Consider the following 17,972-nt stretch of genomic DNA (forward strand, 5'->3'; position numbering starts at 1 on the left):
TCTTCTAATTAAAGTTGCTTGATCAATCAATCCCTGTGGGATTCGACCTCACTCTATTGTGAGTTTTTACTTGACTACAAATTCGGTACACTTGCCAAAGGGAGATTTGTTGTGAGACAAGTTTTCCGTGCATCATTTCTCCGAGTCAACCTCTAAGAGGGACAAACATAAAATACAAGGTGGAGAATCTATATACATATATAAATATAAACAAAATACACCCCTGATTCCGAAGAGTTCTTCGCTTTTGCAGAGTCTCTAGAATACACAGAGTGGTGCTTCTCAACCTGGATCTGAAAAACAACAATATTGTATGGGATGAGAATTGGGGGCTCTCAATATGGTTAAGATGCCGACATATATAACAAATAAGGCCCTGGAAAAGCTAGAGGCAATCCTAGAATGCTGACACTCAGATAATAAAACTTAAGGAACTAAAACAGAAACCATAAATAAGGGTAATCTCTAAGGTTCTAAACATGATAAAAACCTAATCAAAATCCTCAAATCTTTCGTATTTCCTCTAATCCTCCATCTCCAGTGAGACCATACAGACAAACAGACAAACAAAGGCAAACACAATTAGAGTACTGATGAGCGGATATTTTATACACTTTTTGGCATCATTTTCATATAGTTTTTAGCATGTTTTGTCTAAGTTTTATAGAGTTTTCATAGGTTTTAGTGCAAAATTTACATTTTTTGGAGTCTAATATGAGTTTATGTGTTTTGGTACAATTTCAGATATTTTCTGGCTGAAATTAAGGAGTTGGAGCAAAAGTATGATTCAGAGACAAAGAAAGCACTGCAGATGCTGTCTGGATCTGACCTCCTTGCACTCAAAAGATCTTAACATCCAGAGCATTCTAGAAATGTATAATAGTCCATAATTTGCTTCAGAATTGAAGGCCCAAAATTGGCATCCTGATGCCAAGGCATCTTAGGCTAGTTTCACTAGCCTTTTTCTTTTGTTTTCATTAGGTTTTATGCATTTTCTTGAGCTATAAGTAAGCCTTTGGATTAAAAGTTCATGTATACCTTGATTCATTCAAACATGGTTAATTTGATGCATTTTCATGAGATTTAGGCCATAATTACTTGTGTGCTAAGAATGATGGAATTTCTCGTGACTTTAGCAAGGCTTTGATGCATGAATTGGTTGATGATAGGTGAAGAAAACCATGATAAGAAGTTGAAGAATGACCATGGAAAGGAGGAAGGGAAGCAACATTGGTGGCCAAAGATGGCCCACCAACGTTGCCTTAAATGTTGAAGGAAGAATAATGCAGCACTACAAGTTCTGGTGCCAATGTTGGAGGGAACATTGGTGAGCCAACGTTACCTCCAACGCTCTTTGATACAGTTTTGCTTTCTGGAATTGGAAAAATTTAGTGCGACACGTACGCGTGGGCGACGCGCACGCGTGAAGCATGAAATTTTGAGGATTCACGTGCACGCGTGGGTGACGCGCACGCGTAAATATGCCAATGTTGGAGGGAACGTTCCTAGTCCAATGTTAAGGCCAACACTCGCGATACAACATTCAAATCTGGCATTTCAGAAAGTGGCATCGATGCGCATACGTGGGCGACGCATACGTGTGAGCGCAGAAGTTTGACAATCCACCCGCAAACGTGGGTGACGCAAACCTGTGGGTGTGCCAACGTTGGAGGGAGTGTTGCCAGTCCAACGTTGAGGGCAACATGCACGAAAACTTTTCAAAAGTTAGAGTTGGGGAATTTGCAATGACGCGTACGTATCGATAATGCATATGCATGGATGTGCATTCCTTCCCATGAGCACTTAAATCAAGGAATTAGGCAATTGTTCATGCTTAGAGAGATTGGATTGCCAATAAATTGGGATCCAATCACCTAAGATTGCCAAGGAGATCAATGAATGCATTGATTGAGGAAGAGATGAAAATGAACTTGATCCGAAGAATTATGACATCTCCTGACCCTAATGAGCTTCCCACTTCTGATTCTACCCATTCTCTTTACTTTTTGATGTTACATTCATGGTTAACAATCCCCATTCCCATTTAATTTCTTGCAATTTAAGTTTCTGCACTTATATTCCTACAATTTAATTTCAGCTATTTACATTCCTTGCTCTTCAAGTTTCCTACAAATTTAAATTCTGCAACTCCAATTCAAATTCTGATTCAGTTCAACTAGAATAATTCTCCAATTAACGTTGATCAACCAACCAATTATTGCGGGATTCGACCTTACTCTATAGTGAGTTTTTACTTGACGACAATCCGGTGCACTTGCTGGTGAAAATTTGTTGAGAGACAAGTTTTCGGGTATCAAGTTTATGGCACCGTTGCCGGGAATTGGTTTTGTATTGACAATTACTAAATTGGAGGATAACTAGATTGAACATTTTTCTTTTCTTTTGTTAATTAAGTTTCAATTTCAGCTGTTTACTTTTACCTTCTGCAATTTGATCTATTTTTCTTTATTTCTTTACTTTTCAGCAAGTTAATCCACTAACTGTTTGATTAATTGCACTAACCAAGCTAACCATTAATTTTTGTGAATTCTCCTTGCTGTCTTCTTGCTGTCTGCTGAGTGTATGTCAAGTGGAAGAGGGGAAACTTCAACTTCTTTTTATAGTGAACCTGAGAGGACCTTCCTTAGATTAAGGAGGGAATCAAGAGGGAAAAATGTTATTGGTATAGAGGAAGAAGTGCATAATCATGCCAGAGACGGTGTAGCTAATCATGTTGGGCAAGAAAGTAGAGTTCTAGGCTCTTATATTAATCCCGACCCTGGAAATTGTGGTAGTAGCATTCTCAAGCCAACCATTCATGCCAATAACTTCGAGTTGAAGCCACAGCTCATTACTCTTGTCCAAAATAATTGCTCATTTGGAGAAAGTGCACAAGAAGATCCTAATCAGCACTTAACCACCTTCTTGAGAATTTGTGATACTGTAAAGTTAAATGGTGTGCATCCTGACACCTACAGACTACTTCTATTCCCTTTTTTCTGAGAGATAAAGCATCAAAGTGGTTAGAATCCTTCCCTAAGGAGAGTTTGACAACTTGGAAAGATGCGGTGAACAAATTCTTGGCAAGATTCTACCCTCCTCAAAGAGTTAACATATTAAGGACTGATGTACAAACATTCAGGCAACAAGATGGTGAAACCCTCTTTGAAGCATGGGAGAGATATAAAGATCTGACAAAGAGGTGCCCTCCTGACATATTTAATGAGTGGGTACAACTACATATTTTCTATGAAGGTTTGTCATATGAGTCAAAGAAGGCTTTAGATCACTCTTCTGGAAGTTCTCTCAACAAGAAGAAGACCATAGAGGAAGCCATTGATGTCATTGAAACAGTGGCTAACAATGAATATTTTTATGCCTCTGACAGAAGTAATAACAGAGGAGTGATGGAGCTGAACCACATGGATGCATTTTTGGCCCAAAAATAAGATGATCACTAAGCAACTATTTGATCTTACCAAGCAGATGGAGAAGAATCAAGCTGCAGCTATCCATACTCAACCATCGGCACAAGCAGAGCTGAATACAAAAGAAGGAAGTAACTGGGAGGAAGCCAATTACATTGGAAATTCATCAAGGTAAGCTCATGATCCATACTCCAAGACTTATAACCCTGGTTGGAAAAATCACCCAAATTTTTGGTGGGGAAACCAACAAAACCAGATCTAAGATCATAGACCGCACAACCCCAACCAGTGCAACAACTCCAATTACCAACACTCAAACCAAAGACCATATCAAGCCACACAAAACATTTCTTCTCAGCCACCACACCAAACCCAAATTAACCAACCTCAACATCCAACTTCCAATCCACCATCTGAGGATAGGCTATCCAGGATTGAGGCCATGCTTGAGAACCTTTGGAAGGAAGTTCAGGATAACAGAATATTTAAGGATGAAGTGAGGACCAGTATGAAAAGTCGAGGAGAGACCATCAAGAAGCTTGAATCTCAAGTAGGATACCTTTTTCAGTAGATTCCAAAGTCCACAGACAGCTTTCCAAGTGATATTGAGAAAAATCCAAAAGAAGAGACCAAGAAAGTGAGATGGGAAGAATGCAAGTGATCACTCTAAGAGATGAGGAGATTCGGGAGGAAGAAGCTTGTAGGCACTCAGAGCATAATATAGAGGAGTCAAAGAAAAATGTAAGAGAGGCAGAACAAGGAATTTATCTGGTACAGTTGAAGGAACCAATGAAGAAGGAAATCCTGAGACCTTATGTGCCAAAAGCACCATATCCTCAGAGACTTAGAGGTGGTGGAGAAGAGAAGACATACTCTAGGTTCCTAGATACATTCAAGTCTCTTCACATCAACATTCCTTTCATCAAAACCCTTCAATAGATGCCATCTTACATCAAATGCATGAAGGAACTGCTAACCAAGAAAAATACCTTGAAAGGCAGTGGTGATGAATAAAGAAAGCAGTGCCCTTATACAGAAGGAGTTACCCTCAAAGAAGAAGGATCCAGGGAGTTTTCACATCTCCTGTGCCACAGGAAACACAATGATTGATAGAGGATTTTGTGATTTGGGAGCAAGCATAAATCTAATGCCTCTGTCTCTCATGAAGAAGATGCAAATCAATGAGTTAAAATCCACTGATGTAATCCTCCAATTGGCTGACAAGACTAAAAAACAAGCAATAGGAGTGGTTGAAAATGTATTGGTGAAAGTAGGAAAATATTTCCTCCCTGCAGATTTTATGGTTCTTGAAATGAAAGAAAGCCATCTTCATCCAATCATTATGGGGAGACCATTTTTGGCTACTGCTAGAGCACTTATAGATGTGGAGTGGTATGCGAAATTGTGATCATCAACAATGGTGCCAAAGGACTTGGAGCTCTTAAACGTGAATCAGACTTTGTCACAATTCCGCACAACTAACCAGCAAGTGCACTGGGTCATCCAAGTAATACCTTACGTGAGTAAGGGTCGATCCCACGGAGACTGTCGGCTTGAAGCAAGCTATGGTCATCTTGTAAATCTCAGTCAGGCGAATTCAGATGGTGATGGAGAATTGGGAATTAAAAGATGAATAAAACATAAAATAAAGATAGAGATACTTATGTAATTCTTTGGTTGGAATTTCAGATAAGCGTATGAAGATGCTTTGTTCCTCCTGAACCTCTGCTTTCCTATTGCCTTCTTCCAATCATTCATACTCTTTTCCATGGCAAGCTTTATGTTGGGCATCACCGTTATCAATGGCTACTTCCCGTCCTCTCAGTGAAAACATTCCAAATGCGCTGTCACCACACGGCTAATCATCTGTCGGTTCTCGATCATGCTGGAATAGGATCCATTGATCCTTTTGCGTCTGTCACACGCCCAACAATCGCGAGTTTGAAGCTCGTCACAATCATCCCTTCTCAGATCCTACTCAAAATACCACAGACAAGGTTAAGATGTTCCGGATCTCAGGAATGGCCGCCAATAATTCTAGCCTATACCACGAAGGTTCCAATCTTAGATTAGAAACCCAAGAGATACGCATTCAAGCCATTGCTAGTAGAACAGAGGTGGTTGTCAGGCACATGTTCATAGATGAGAATGATGATGAGTGTCACGGATCATCACATTCAACAAGTTGAATAACTAATTAATATCTTGGAGAAGAAATAGACTTGAGTTGAATAGAAAAACGATAGTACTTTGTATTAATTCATGAAGAACAGCAAAGCTCCACACCTTAATCTATGGTGTGTAGAAACTCCACCGTTGAAAATACATAAGAACAAGGTCTAGGCATGGCCATGAGGCCAGCCCCCAAACATGAAAAGGTCTATCAAAGTCTAGGGACTAAACATCCAAAGATGAAAATACAATAATATAAGGTCTTATTTATAGAGAACTAGTAGCCTAGGGTTTACAGAAATCAGTAATTAATGCAGAAATCTTCTTCCGGGCTCACTTGGTGTGTGCTTGGGCTGAGCATTGAAGCTTCCATGTGTAGAGACTTTTCTTGGAGTTAAACGCCAGCTTTTGTGCCAGTTTGGGCGTTTAACTCCAGCTTTTGTGCTAGTTTTGGAGTTAAACGCCAGAATTCTTGAGCTGACTTGGAACGCCTGTTTGGGCCATCAAATCTTGGGCAAAGTATGGACTATTATATATTGTTGGAAAGCCCAGGATGTTTACTTTCTAACGCAGTTAAGAGCGCGCCAATTGGGATTCTGTAGCTCCAGAAAATCCACTTTGAGTGCAGGGAGGTCAGAATCCAACAGCATCTGCGGTCCTTTTTCAGCCTCGGAATCAGATTTTTGCTCAGGTCCCTCAATTTTAGCCAGAAAATACCTGAAGTCACAAAAAAACACACAAACTCATAGTAAAGTCCAGAAGAATGATTTTTATTTAAAAACTAATAAAAATATAATAAAAACTAATTAAAATATGCTAAAAACATACTAAAAACAATGCCAAAAAGCGTATAAATTATCCGCTCATCACAACACCAAACTTAAATTGTTGCTTGTCCCCAAGCAACTGAAAATCAAATAGGATAAAAAGAAGAGAATATACAATGAATTCCAAAAATATCTATGAAGATCAGTGTTAATTAGATGAGCGGGGCTTTTAGCTTTTTGCTTCTGAACAGTTTTAGCATCTCACTTTATTCCTTGAAGTTCAGAATGATTGGCATCTATAGGAACTCAGAATCCAGATAGTGTTATTGATTCTCCTAGTTAAGTATGTTGATTCTTGAACACAGCTACTTTATGAGTCTTGGCCGTGGCCCTAAGCACTTTGTTTACCAATATTACCACCGGATACGTAAATACCACAGACACATAACTGGGTGAACCTTTTCAGATTGTGACTCAGCTTTGCTAGAGTCCCCAATTAGAGGTGTCCAGGGTTCTTAAGCACACTCTTCTTCTTGCTTTGGACCTCGACTTTAACCGCTCAGTCTCAAGTTTTCATTTGACACCTTCACGCCACAAGCACATGGTTAGGGACAGCTTGGTTGAGCCTCTTAGGCCAGGATTTTATTCCTGTGGGCCCTCCTATCCACTGATGCTCAAAGCCTTGGATCCTTTTTATCACCCTTGCCTTTTGGTTTAAAGGGGTATTGGCTTTTTCTGCTTGCTTTTCTTTTTCTTTCTTCTTTTTTTTTTCACATATATCCTTTTTCTGCAAGCTTTTCACTGCTTTTTCTTGCTTCAAGAATCAATTTTATGATTTTTCAGATTATCAAATAACATTTCTCCTTTTCCCATCATTCTTTCAAGAGCCAACAATTTTAACATTCTTTAAACAACAAATTCAAAAATATGCACTATTCAAGCATTCATTCAGAAAAACAATAGTATTGCCACCACATCAAAATAATTAAACTATTTTAAAATTTGAGATTCATGCACTTCTTTTTCTTTTTCAATTAAAAACATTTTTCATTTAAGAAAGGTGATGGATTCATTTTCATAGCTTTAAGGCATAGACACTTAGACACTAATGATCATGTAATAAAGACACAAACATAAATAAACATAAACATAAAATTCGAAAAACAGGAAAATAAAGAACAAGGAAATTAAAGAACGGGTCCACCTTAGTGATGGCGGCTTGTTCTTCCTCTTGAAGATCTTATGGAGTGCTTGAGCTCCTCAATGTCTCTTCCTTGCCTTTGTTGCTCCTCTCTCATAACTCTTTGGTCTTCTCTAATTTCATGGAGGAGGATAGAATGCTCTTGGTACTCCACCCTTAGTTGTCCCATGTTGGAACTTAATTCTCCTAGGGAGGTGTTGATTTGCTCCCAATAGTTTTGTGGAGGAAAATGCATCCCTTGAGGCATCTCAGGGATTTCATGATGAGGAATTTCCTCATGCTCTTGTTGAGGTCCATGAGTGGGCTCTCTTGTTTGCTCCATCCTTTTCTTGGTGATGGGCTTGTCTTCTTCAATGAGGAGTCTTGGCCACAACTTCATAGAAGTGGTCTTGATAGACCTTTGAGATGAATCTCTCCATCTCCCATGACTCGGAGGTGGAAGCTTTTGCCTTCCCTTTCCTCTTTCTAGAGGTTTCTCCGGCCTTTGGTGCCATAAATGGTTATGGAAAAATAAAAATCAACGCTTTTACCACACCAAACTTAGAAGGTTTGCTCGTCCTCGAGCAAAAGAAGAAGGAAGAGAGTAGAAGAAGAAGAAATAGAGGAGATGGAATGGGCTTTGTATTTCGGCCAAGGGGCAGAGGTAGTGTGTATGTTGTGTGAAAATGAAGGAGTGAAGATGGGTTTATATAGGGGTGGAGAGGGGAGTATGGTTCGGCCATTATGGGTGGGTTTGGGAGGGAAAGTGGTTTGAATTTGAGTGGTGAGGTAGGTGGGGTTTTATGAAGGATGGATGTGAGTGGTGAAGAGAATGGTGGGATTTAATAGGTGAGGGTTTTTTTTTTTTTGGGGAAGAGGTATTGAGGTGATTGGTGAATAGGTGAAGAAGAGAGAGAGAGGTGGGGTAGGTGGGATCCTGTGAGGTCCACGGATCCTGAGGTGTCAAGGATTTCTCATCCCTGCACCATGTGGCGTGCAAAATGCCCCTTGCTGCCAATCCTGGCGTTAAACGCCAGGCTGCTGCCCATTTCTGGTGTTTAATGCCAGCTTCTTGCCCATTTCTGGCATTAAACGCCAGTCTGGTGCCCATTTCTGGCGTTAAATGCCCAGAATGGTGCCAGACTGGGCGTTTAACTCCCATTCTGCTACCCTTACTGGCGTTTAAACGCCAGTAAGTTTCTCCTCCAGGGTGTTCTGTTTTTTATTCTATTTTTCCTTCTGTTTTTGGTTTTTTTTCAATTGTTTTTGTGACTTCACATGATCATCAACCTACAGAATAACAAAAGAAAATAGAAATTTAACATGGATAAGTAAAAATTGGGTTGCCTCCCAACAAGTGCTTCTTTAATGTCAATAGCTTGACAGTGGCTCTCATGGAGCCTCACAGATGTTCAGAGTAATGTTGGAACTTCCCAACACGAAACTTAGAGTTTGAGTGTGGGGGTTCAACACCAAACTTAAAGTTTGGTTGTGGCCTCCCAACACCAAACTTAGAGTTTGACTGTGGGGGCTCTGTTTGACTCTGTATTGAGAGAAGCTCTTCATGCTTCCTCTCCATGTTGACAGAGGGATATCCTTGAGCTTTAAACATAAGGGAATCTTCATTCACTTGAATGATCAATTCTCCTCTGTCAACATCAATCACAGCTTTGCTGTGGCAAGGAAGGGTCTGCCAAGGATGATGGATTCATCCATACACTTCCCAGTTTCTAAGATTATGAAATCAGCAGGGATGTAATAGTCTTCAACCTTTACCAAGACATCCTCTACAAGTCCATAATCCTGTTTCTTTGAATTGTCTGCCATCTCCAGTGAGATTCTTGCAGCTTGTACCTCAATGATCCCTAGCTTCTCCATTACAGAGAGAGGCATAAGGTTTATACTTGATCCCAGGTCACATAGAGCCTTCTCAAAGGTCATGGTGCCTATGGTACAAGGTATTGAGAACTTTCCAGGGTCTTGTCTCTTCAGAGGTAATCTCTTCCTAGTCAAGTCATTCAGTTCTTTGATGAGCAATAGAGGTTCATCCTCCCAAGTCTCATTACCAAACAGCCTGGCATTTAGCTTCATGATTGCTCCAAGGTACTTAGCAACTTGCTCTTCAGTAACATCTTCATCCTCTTCAGAGGAGGAATATTCATCAGAGCTCATGAATGACAGAAGTAAATTTAATAGAATCTCTATGGTCTCAATCTGAGCCTCAGATTCCCATGGTTCTTCATTAGGGAATTCCATGGAGGTCAGTGGACGTCCATTGAGGTCTTCCTCAGTGGAGATCACTGCCTCTTCCTCCTCTCCAAGTTTGGCCATGTGAGACGTGTTTATGGCCTTGTACTCTCTCTTTGGATTCTCTTCTGTATTGCTTGGGAGAGTACTAGGAGGGAGTTCAGTAATTTTCTTACTCAGTTGACCCACTTGTGCTTCCAAATTTCTAATGGAGGACCTTATTTCAGTCATGAAACTTTGAGTGGTTTTGATTAGATCAAAGACTATTGTTGCTATGTTAGAGTGGCTTTGCTTAGAATTCTTTGTCTGATGCTGAGAAGATGATGGAAAAGGCTTGCTATTGCTAAACCTATTTCTTCCACCATTATTGTTATTGAAACCTTGTTGAGGTCTCTGTTGATCCTTCCATGAGAGATTTGGATGATTTCTCCATGAAGGATTATAGGTGTTTCTATAGGGTTCTCCCATATAATTCACCTCTTCCATTGCTGGGTTCTCAGGATCATAAGCTTCTTCTTCAGAGGAAGCTTCCTTAGTACTGCCTGTTGCTGCTTGCATTCCAAACAGACTCTGAGAAATCATATTGACTTGTTGGGTCAATATTTTATTCTGAGCCAACATGGCATTCAGAGTATCAATCTCAAGAACTCTTTTCTTCTGAGCTATCCCATTATTCACAGGATTCCTTTCAGAAGTGTACATGAATTGGTTATTTGCAACCATTTCAATGAGTTCCTGAGCTTCTGCAGGCGTCTTCTTCAGATGAAGAGATCCTCTAGCAGAGCTATCCAATGACATCTTGGATAGTTCAGACAGACCATCATAGAAAATTCCTATGATGCTCCATTCAGAAAGCATGTCAGAAGGACATCTTCTGATCAGTTGCTTGTATCTTTCCCAAGCTTCATAGAGGGATTCACCTTCCTTCTGTCTGAAGGTTTGGACTTCCACTCTAAGGTTACTCAATTTTTGAGGTGGAAAGAACTTTGCCAAGAAGGCATTGACTAGCTTTTCCCAAGAGTTCAGGCTTTCTTTAGGTTGTGAATCCAACCATGTCCTAGCTCTGTCTCTTACAGCAAAAGTAAAAAGCATAAGTCTGTAGACTTCAAGGTCAACCCCATTGGTCTTGACAGTGTCACAGATTTGCAAGAATTCAGCTAAGAACTGATGAGTATCTTCCAATGGAAGTCCATGAAACTTGCAATTCTATTGCATTAGAGAAACTAATTGAGGCTTAAGCTCAAAGTTGTTTGCTCCAATGGCAGGGATTGAGATGCTTCTCCCATAGAAGTCGGGAGTAGGTGCAGTAAAGTCACCAAGCACCTTCCTTGCATTGTTGGCATTGTTGTTTTCGGCTGCCATGGTTTCTTCTTCTTTGAAAAGCTCTGTTAGGCCCTCTAGAGAGAATTTAGCTTCTCTTAGTTTTCTCTTCAAGGTCCTTTCAGGTTCAGGATCAGCTTGAACAAGTATGCCTTTATCTTTGTTCCTGCTCATATGAAAGAGAGGAGAACAAGAAAGTAGGGAATCCTCTATGTGACAGTATAGAGATTCCTTGAGGTGTCAAAGGAAAAGAAGAATAGAAGGAGGAGGTAGATAGAAGAGAATTCGAACACATAAAGAAGGATAGAGTTCGAATTGCACCTTGAGGAGGAGTGTTAGTCCCTTAAATAGAAGGATGTGAGAAGAGGGGAAGAATTTTCGAAAATAAATTAAGAAGATTTTAAAATAATAAAAAGAAATTTGAAAATTTGATTGAGATTTTCGAAAATTAAGATTGGGAAAGAAATTAAGTGATTTTTGAAAAAGATTTTGAAATTAGAAATAAAAAAGATATGATTGAGAGTTGATTTTGAAAAAAGATGTGATTAAAAAGATATGATTGAGAAGATATGATTGAAAATCAAACTAAAAAGAGAAAGTTTTGAAATTAAAGTTGATTTACTTGACTAACAAGAAATTAGAAGATATGATTCTAGAATTAAAACTTTTGATCCTTTCTTAATAGGCAAGTAACAACTAGAAAATTTTGAAGTAAATCATTAATTATAACAAGGATTTTCGAAAATAATAAAAATTGGAAAGAAATTGATTTTGAAGAGATATGATTGAAAAGATATGATTTGAAAAAGATTTGATTTTGAAAAATTATGAAGATTTGAAAAAAATTTGAGTTAAAAACAAAATCTTCCCTCTAGTGTCATCCTGGCGTTAAACGCCCAGAATGGCATCCATTCTGGCGTTTAACGCCCAAAATGCTACCTTTTTGGGCGTTAAACGCCCAGCCAGGTACCCTGGCTGGCATTTAAACGCCAGTTTTCCTTCTTCATTGGGCGTTTTGAACGCCCAGCTTTTTCTGTTTGATTCCTCTGCTGAATGCTCTAAATCTTCAATTCTCTGTATTATTGACTTAAAAAGACACAATTTTGAAAATATTTTTGAATTTTTAATGATGAGAAACAATAAAAATTGCAACTAAGATCAAATAAACAATGCATGCAGGACACCAAACTTAAAAATTTTCATATAGGAGACACTAACAAATTGAGAATGCATATGAGAAACAACGAAACACACAAAACAAGAGAATTTAAAGATCAGAGCAATGAAATCATCAAGAACAACTTGAAGATTAATGAAGAACATATTGCATGTTTTCGAAAAATGCAGGAAGAATGCAATTGATACCAAACTTAAAAATTGATACTACACTCAAACAAGAAACATAAAATATTTTTTATTTTTATGATTTTATAAATTATTTTTTGTGATTTTCAAAACTTATATGGAAAAGAAAATAAAGGGATTCAAAACTTTTAATAAGAATTCCAGGAATCATGCAATGTTAGTCTAAAGCTTCAGTCTAAAAAGATTAGACATGTTTGGCCAAGCTTTAGCAGGACATTACATTCAGCAGCTAAATTGATGAGAATCAATCATCTTTTGTGATGATAAGAACATCACCTTGAAACTCTAGAATTCATTCTTAAAAATTCTAAAAAATAAAAAGAAAAGTACCTAATCTAAGCAACAAGATGAACCGTCAGTTGTCCAAACTCGAACAATCCCCGGCAACGGCGCCAAAAACTTGGTATGCAAAATTGTGATCATCAACAATGGCGCCAGAGGACTTGGAGCTCTTAAACGTGAATCACACTTTGTCACAATTTCGAACAACTAACCAGCAAGTGCACTTGGTCGTCCAAGTAATACCTTACGTGAGTAAGGCTCGATCCCACGGAGACTGTCGGCTTGAAGCAAGCTATGGTCACCTTGTAAATCTCAGTCAGGCGAATTCAGATGGTGATGGAGAATTGAAAATTTAAAGATGAATAAAACATAAAATAAAGATAGAGATACTTATGTAATTCTTTGGTTGGAATTTTAGATAAGCGTATGAAGATGCTTTGTTCCTCCTGAACCTCTTCTTTCCTATTGCCTTCTTCCAATCATTCATACTCCTTTCCATGGCAAGCTTTATGTTGGGCATCACCGTTGTCAATGGCTACTTCCCGTCCTCTCAGTGAAAATGTTCCAAATGCGCTGTCACCGCACGGCTAATCATCTGTCAGTTTTCGATCATGCTGGAATAGGATCCATTGATCCTTTTGCATCTGTCACACGCCCAACAATCGCGAGTTTGAAGCTCGTCACAGCCATCCCTTCCCAGATCCTACTCAGAATACCACAGACAAAATTTTGGTGTTTCGGATCTCAGGAATGGCCGCCAATAATTCTAGCCTATACCACGAAGGTTCCAATCTTAGATTAGAAACCCAAGAGATACGCATTCAAGCCATTGCTAGTAGAACAGAGGTGGTTGTTAGGCACATGTTCACAGATGAGAATGATGATGAGTGTCACGGATCATCACATTCATCAAGTTGAAGAACGAAGGAATATTTTGCAGAAGAAATAGGCTTGAGTTGAATAGAAAAACGATAGTACTTTGTATTAATTCATGAAGAACAGCAAAGCTCCACACCTTAATCTATGGTGTGTAGAAACTCCACCATTGAAAATACATAAGAACAAGGTCTAGGCATGGCCGTGAGGCCAGCCCCCAAACGTGAAAAGGTCTATCAAAGTCTAGGGACTAAATGTCCAAAGATGAAAATACAATAGTATAAGGTCCTATTTATAGAGAACTAGTAGCCTAGGGTTTACAGAAATCAGTAATTAATGCAGAAATCTTCTTCCGGGCCCACTTGGTGTGTGCTTGGGCTGAGCATTGAAGCTTCCATGTGTAGAGACTTTTCTTGGAGTTAAATGCCAGCTTTTGTGCCAGTTTGGGCGTTTAACTCCAGCTTTTGTGCCAGTTTTGGAGTTAAACGCCAGAATTTTTGAGCTGACTTGGAACGCCTGTTTGGGCCATCAAATCTTGGGCAAAGTATGGACTATTATATATTTCTAGAAACCCCAGGATCTCTACTTTCCAACGCAATTGAGAGCGCGCCAATTGGGCTTCTGTAGCTCCAGTAAATCCACTTTGAATGCAGGGAGGTCAGAATCCAACAGCATCTGCGGTTCTTTTTCAGCCTTTGAATCAGATTTTTGCTCAGGTCCCTCAATTTCAGCCAGAAAATACCTGAAATCACAGAAAAACACACAAAATTATAGTAAAGTCCAGAAGAGTGATTTTTATTTAAAAATTAATAAAAATAGAATAAAAACTAATTAAAATATGCTAAAAATATATTAAAAACAATGCCAAAAAGCGTATATATTATCCGCTCATCATGGAGCAAGGGGAGTTAATATTGAGAATACATGACGAACAACTCACCTTCCATGTTTTCAAGCCCACACATGAATCTGAGCAAGAAAACAAGGAGTTGAAGGATGATCACAGTGAATTGTTTCTGAAGGAGACCAGTAGTGAATCACAAGTAAGACTTCTGGAGACCTCTTCAGTAGACAAACATGATGCTTGGTGCACGAAATTGTGATCTCAATGGCGCCAAAAACTTGGTGCGCACGATTATAATCTCAACTCCTTTTCACAACTCCGCACAACTAACCAGTAAGTGCACTGGATCGTCCAAGTAATAAACCTTACGTGAGTAAGGGTCGATCCCACGGAGATTGTCGGCTTAAAGCAAGATATGGTCATTTTGTAAATCTCAATCAGGCAAATTCAAATGGTTATGGGATTTTGATAATTAAAATATAAGTAAACATAAAATAAGATAGAAATACTTATGTAATTCATTGGTAAGAATTTCAGATAAGCATATGGAGATGCTTTGTTCCTTCTGAATCTCTGCTTTCCCACTGCCTCCATTCAATCCTTCATGCTCCTTTCCATGGCAAGCTGTATGTTGGGGGATCACCATTGTCAATGGCCACCATCCATCCTCTCAGTGAAAATGGTCCAAATGCGCTGTCATCGCACGGCTAATCATCTGTCGGTTCTCACTCATGCTGGAATAGGATCCGTTGATCCTTTTGCGTCTGTCACTACGCCCGACACTCGTGAGTTTGAAGCTCGTCACAGTCATCCCATCCCAGATCCTACTAAGAATACCACAAACAAGGTTTAGACATTCCGGATCTCAAGAATGCTGCCAATTGATTCTAGCTTATACCACGAAGGCTCTGATCTGAACCAGGAGCCCAAGAGATAAACACTCAAGCTATTGCAGATAGAAAAGAAGTGGTTGTCAGGCACGCGTTCATATGCGAGAATGATGATAAGTGTCACAGATCATCATATTCATTAGGTTGAAGTACGAGTGAATATCTTGGAATAAGAATAAGCTTGAATTGAATAGAAAAACAATAGTACTTTGCATTAATTCATGAGGAACAACAGAGCTCTACACCTTAATCTATGGGTGTAGAAACTCCACCGTTGAAAAATACATAAGTGAAAGTGGTCAAGGTATGGCCAAATGGCCAGCCCGCTAAACGTGATCTCTGAACATAAAATTATCCAAAAGATGTGAAATAAATCACTAAAAGTAGTTTTTATACTAAACTAGTAGCTAGGGTTACATAAGATGAGTAAATGATGCAGAAATTCACTTCCGGTCCCACTTGGTGTGTGCTTGGGCTGAGCATTGAGCTTTCATATGTAGAGACTCTTCTTGGAGTTAAACGCCAGGTTGTAGCCTGTTTCTGGCGTTTAACTCTGATTTGCAACCTGTTTCTGGCGTTTAACTTCAGAATAGGGCAAGAAATTGGCGTTTGAGCGCCAGTTTGCGTTGTCAAAACTTAGACAAAGTATAGACTATTATATATTGCTGAAAATCCCTGGATGTCTACTTTTCAACGCAATTGAGAGCGTGCTAATTGGGTCTCTGTAGCTCCAGAAAATCCACTTTGAGTGCAGGGAGGTCAGAATCCAACAGCATCTGCAGTCCTTCTTCAACCTCTGAATCAGATTTTTGCTCAAGTCCCTCAATTTCAGCCAGAAAATACTTGAATTCATAGAAAAACACACAAACTCATAGTAAAGTCCAAAAATGTGATTTTTATTTAAAAACTAATAAAAATATACTAAAAACTAACTAAATCATACTAAAAACTACTTAAAAACAATGCCAAGAAGCGTATAAATTATCCGCTCATCACAACACCAAACTTAAATTGTTGCTTGTCCCCAAGCAACTGAAAATCAAATAGGATAAAAAGAAGAGAATATACTATAAATTCCAAAATATCAATGAAACTTAGCTCCAATTAGATGAGCGAGGCTAGTAGCTTTTTGCCTCTGAACAGTTTTGGCATCTCACTTTATCCTTTGAAGTTCAGAATGATTGGCATCTATAGGAACTCAGAATTTAGATAGTGTTATTGATTCTCCTAGTTCAGTATGTTGATTCTTGAACACAGCTACTTTATGAGTCTTGGCCATGGCCCTAAGCACTTTATGTTCCAGTATTACCACCGGATACATAAATGCCACAGACACATAACTGGGTAAACCTTTTTAGATTGTGACTCAGCTTTGCTAGAGTCCCGAATTAGAGGTGTCCAGGGTTCTTAAGCACACTCTTTTTGCTTTGGATCACGACTTTAACCGCTCAGTCTCAAGCTTTTCACTTGACACCTTCACACCACAAGCACATGGTTATGGACAGCTTGGTTTAGCCGCTTAGGCTAGGATTTTATTCCTTTGGGCCCTCCTATCCATTAATGCTCAAAGCCTTGGATCTTTTTTACCCTTGCCTTTTGGTTTAAAGGGTTATTGGCTTTTTGCTCTTGCCTTTTGGTTTAAAGAGCTCTTGGCTTTTTCTGCTTGCTTTTTCTTTTATTTTATTTTCGCCATATTTTTTTTTGCAAGCCTTGTTATTCACTGCTTTTCTTGCTTCAAGAATCAATTTTTATGATTTTTCAGATTATCAATAACATTTCTCCTTTTTCATCATTCTTTTAAGAGCCAACAATCTTAACATTCATAAACAACAAATTCAAAAAAATATGCACTGTTCAAGCATTCATTCAGAAAACAAAAAGTATTGTCACCACATCAAAATAATTAAACTAATTTCAAGGATGAATTCGAAATCATGTACTTCTTATTCTTTTGTGGTTAAAACATTGTTCATTTAAGAAAGGTGATGGATTCATAGGACATTCATAGCTTTAAGACATAGACACTAGATACTAATGATCATGTAATGAAGACACAAACATAAATAAAGATAAAGAATAGAGAACGAAAATAGAAAAAATAAATAGACAAGGAGATTAAGGAACGGGTCCACCTTAGTGAGGATGGCGTCTTCTTCCTCTTGAAGAACCAATGGTGCTCTTGAGCTCCTCTATGTCTCTTCCTTGCCTTTGTTGCTTCTCCCTCATAGCTCTTTGATGTTCTCTAATTTCATGGAGAATGATGGAGTGCTCTTGGTGATCCATCCTTAGTTTTCCCATGTTAGAACTTAATTCTCCTAGGGAGGTGTTGATTTGCTCCCAATAGTTTTGTGGAGGAAAGTGCATCCATTGAGGCATCTCAGGGATTTCATGATGGGGAATTTCCTCATGCTCTTGTTGAGGTCCATGAGTGGGCTCTCTTGTTTGCTCCATCATTTTCTTAGTGATGGGCTTGTGAGTTGAATCTCTCTATCTTCCATGACTTAGATGTGGAAGCAATTGTCGCGTGCATTTTCTTGCATCATTGGCAAGTTGAACGCCAACCTTACATTTTCCGGACTGAAATCTAAGTATTTTCCCCGA

At 39.0% G+C, this 17,972-nt stretch overlaps 2 non-coding genes across 2 annotated transcripts; one reads left to right on the plus strand and one right to left on the minus strand.

Annotated features, from left to right (window-relative positions):
* Positions 1–3,113: 3,113 nt before the first annotated feature.
* Positions 3,114–3,221, minus strand: LOC148564109 (small nucleolar RNA R71). Its single transcript, XR_015885003.1, has one exon. It is a non-coding gene; the product is annotated as a small nucleolar RNA R71 (small nucleolar RNA).
* Positions 3,222–10,647: 7,426 nt separating this feature from the next.
* LOC148564110 (small nucleolar RNA R71) lies at positions 10,648–10,754 on the plus strand. Its single transcript, XR_015885196.1, has one exon. It is a non-coding gene; the product is annotated as a small nucleolar RNA R71 (small nucleolar RNA).
* Positions 10,755–17,972: the final 7,218 nt, after the last annotated feature.

The sequence above is a fragment of the Arachis ipaensis genome, chromosome B5, assembly GCF_059453495.1.
Source record: "Arachis ipaensis isolate K30076 ecotype BB chromosome B5, ASM5945349v1, whole genome shotgun sequence".
Taxonomy (NCBI): Eukaryota; Viridiplantae; Streptophyta; class Magnoliopsida; order Fabales; family Fabaceae; genus Arachis; species Arachis ipaensis.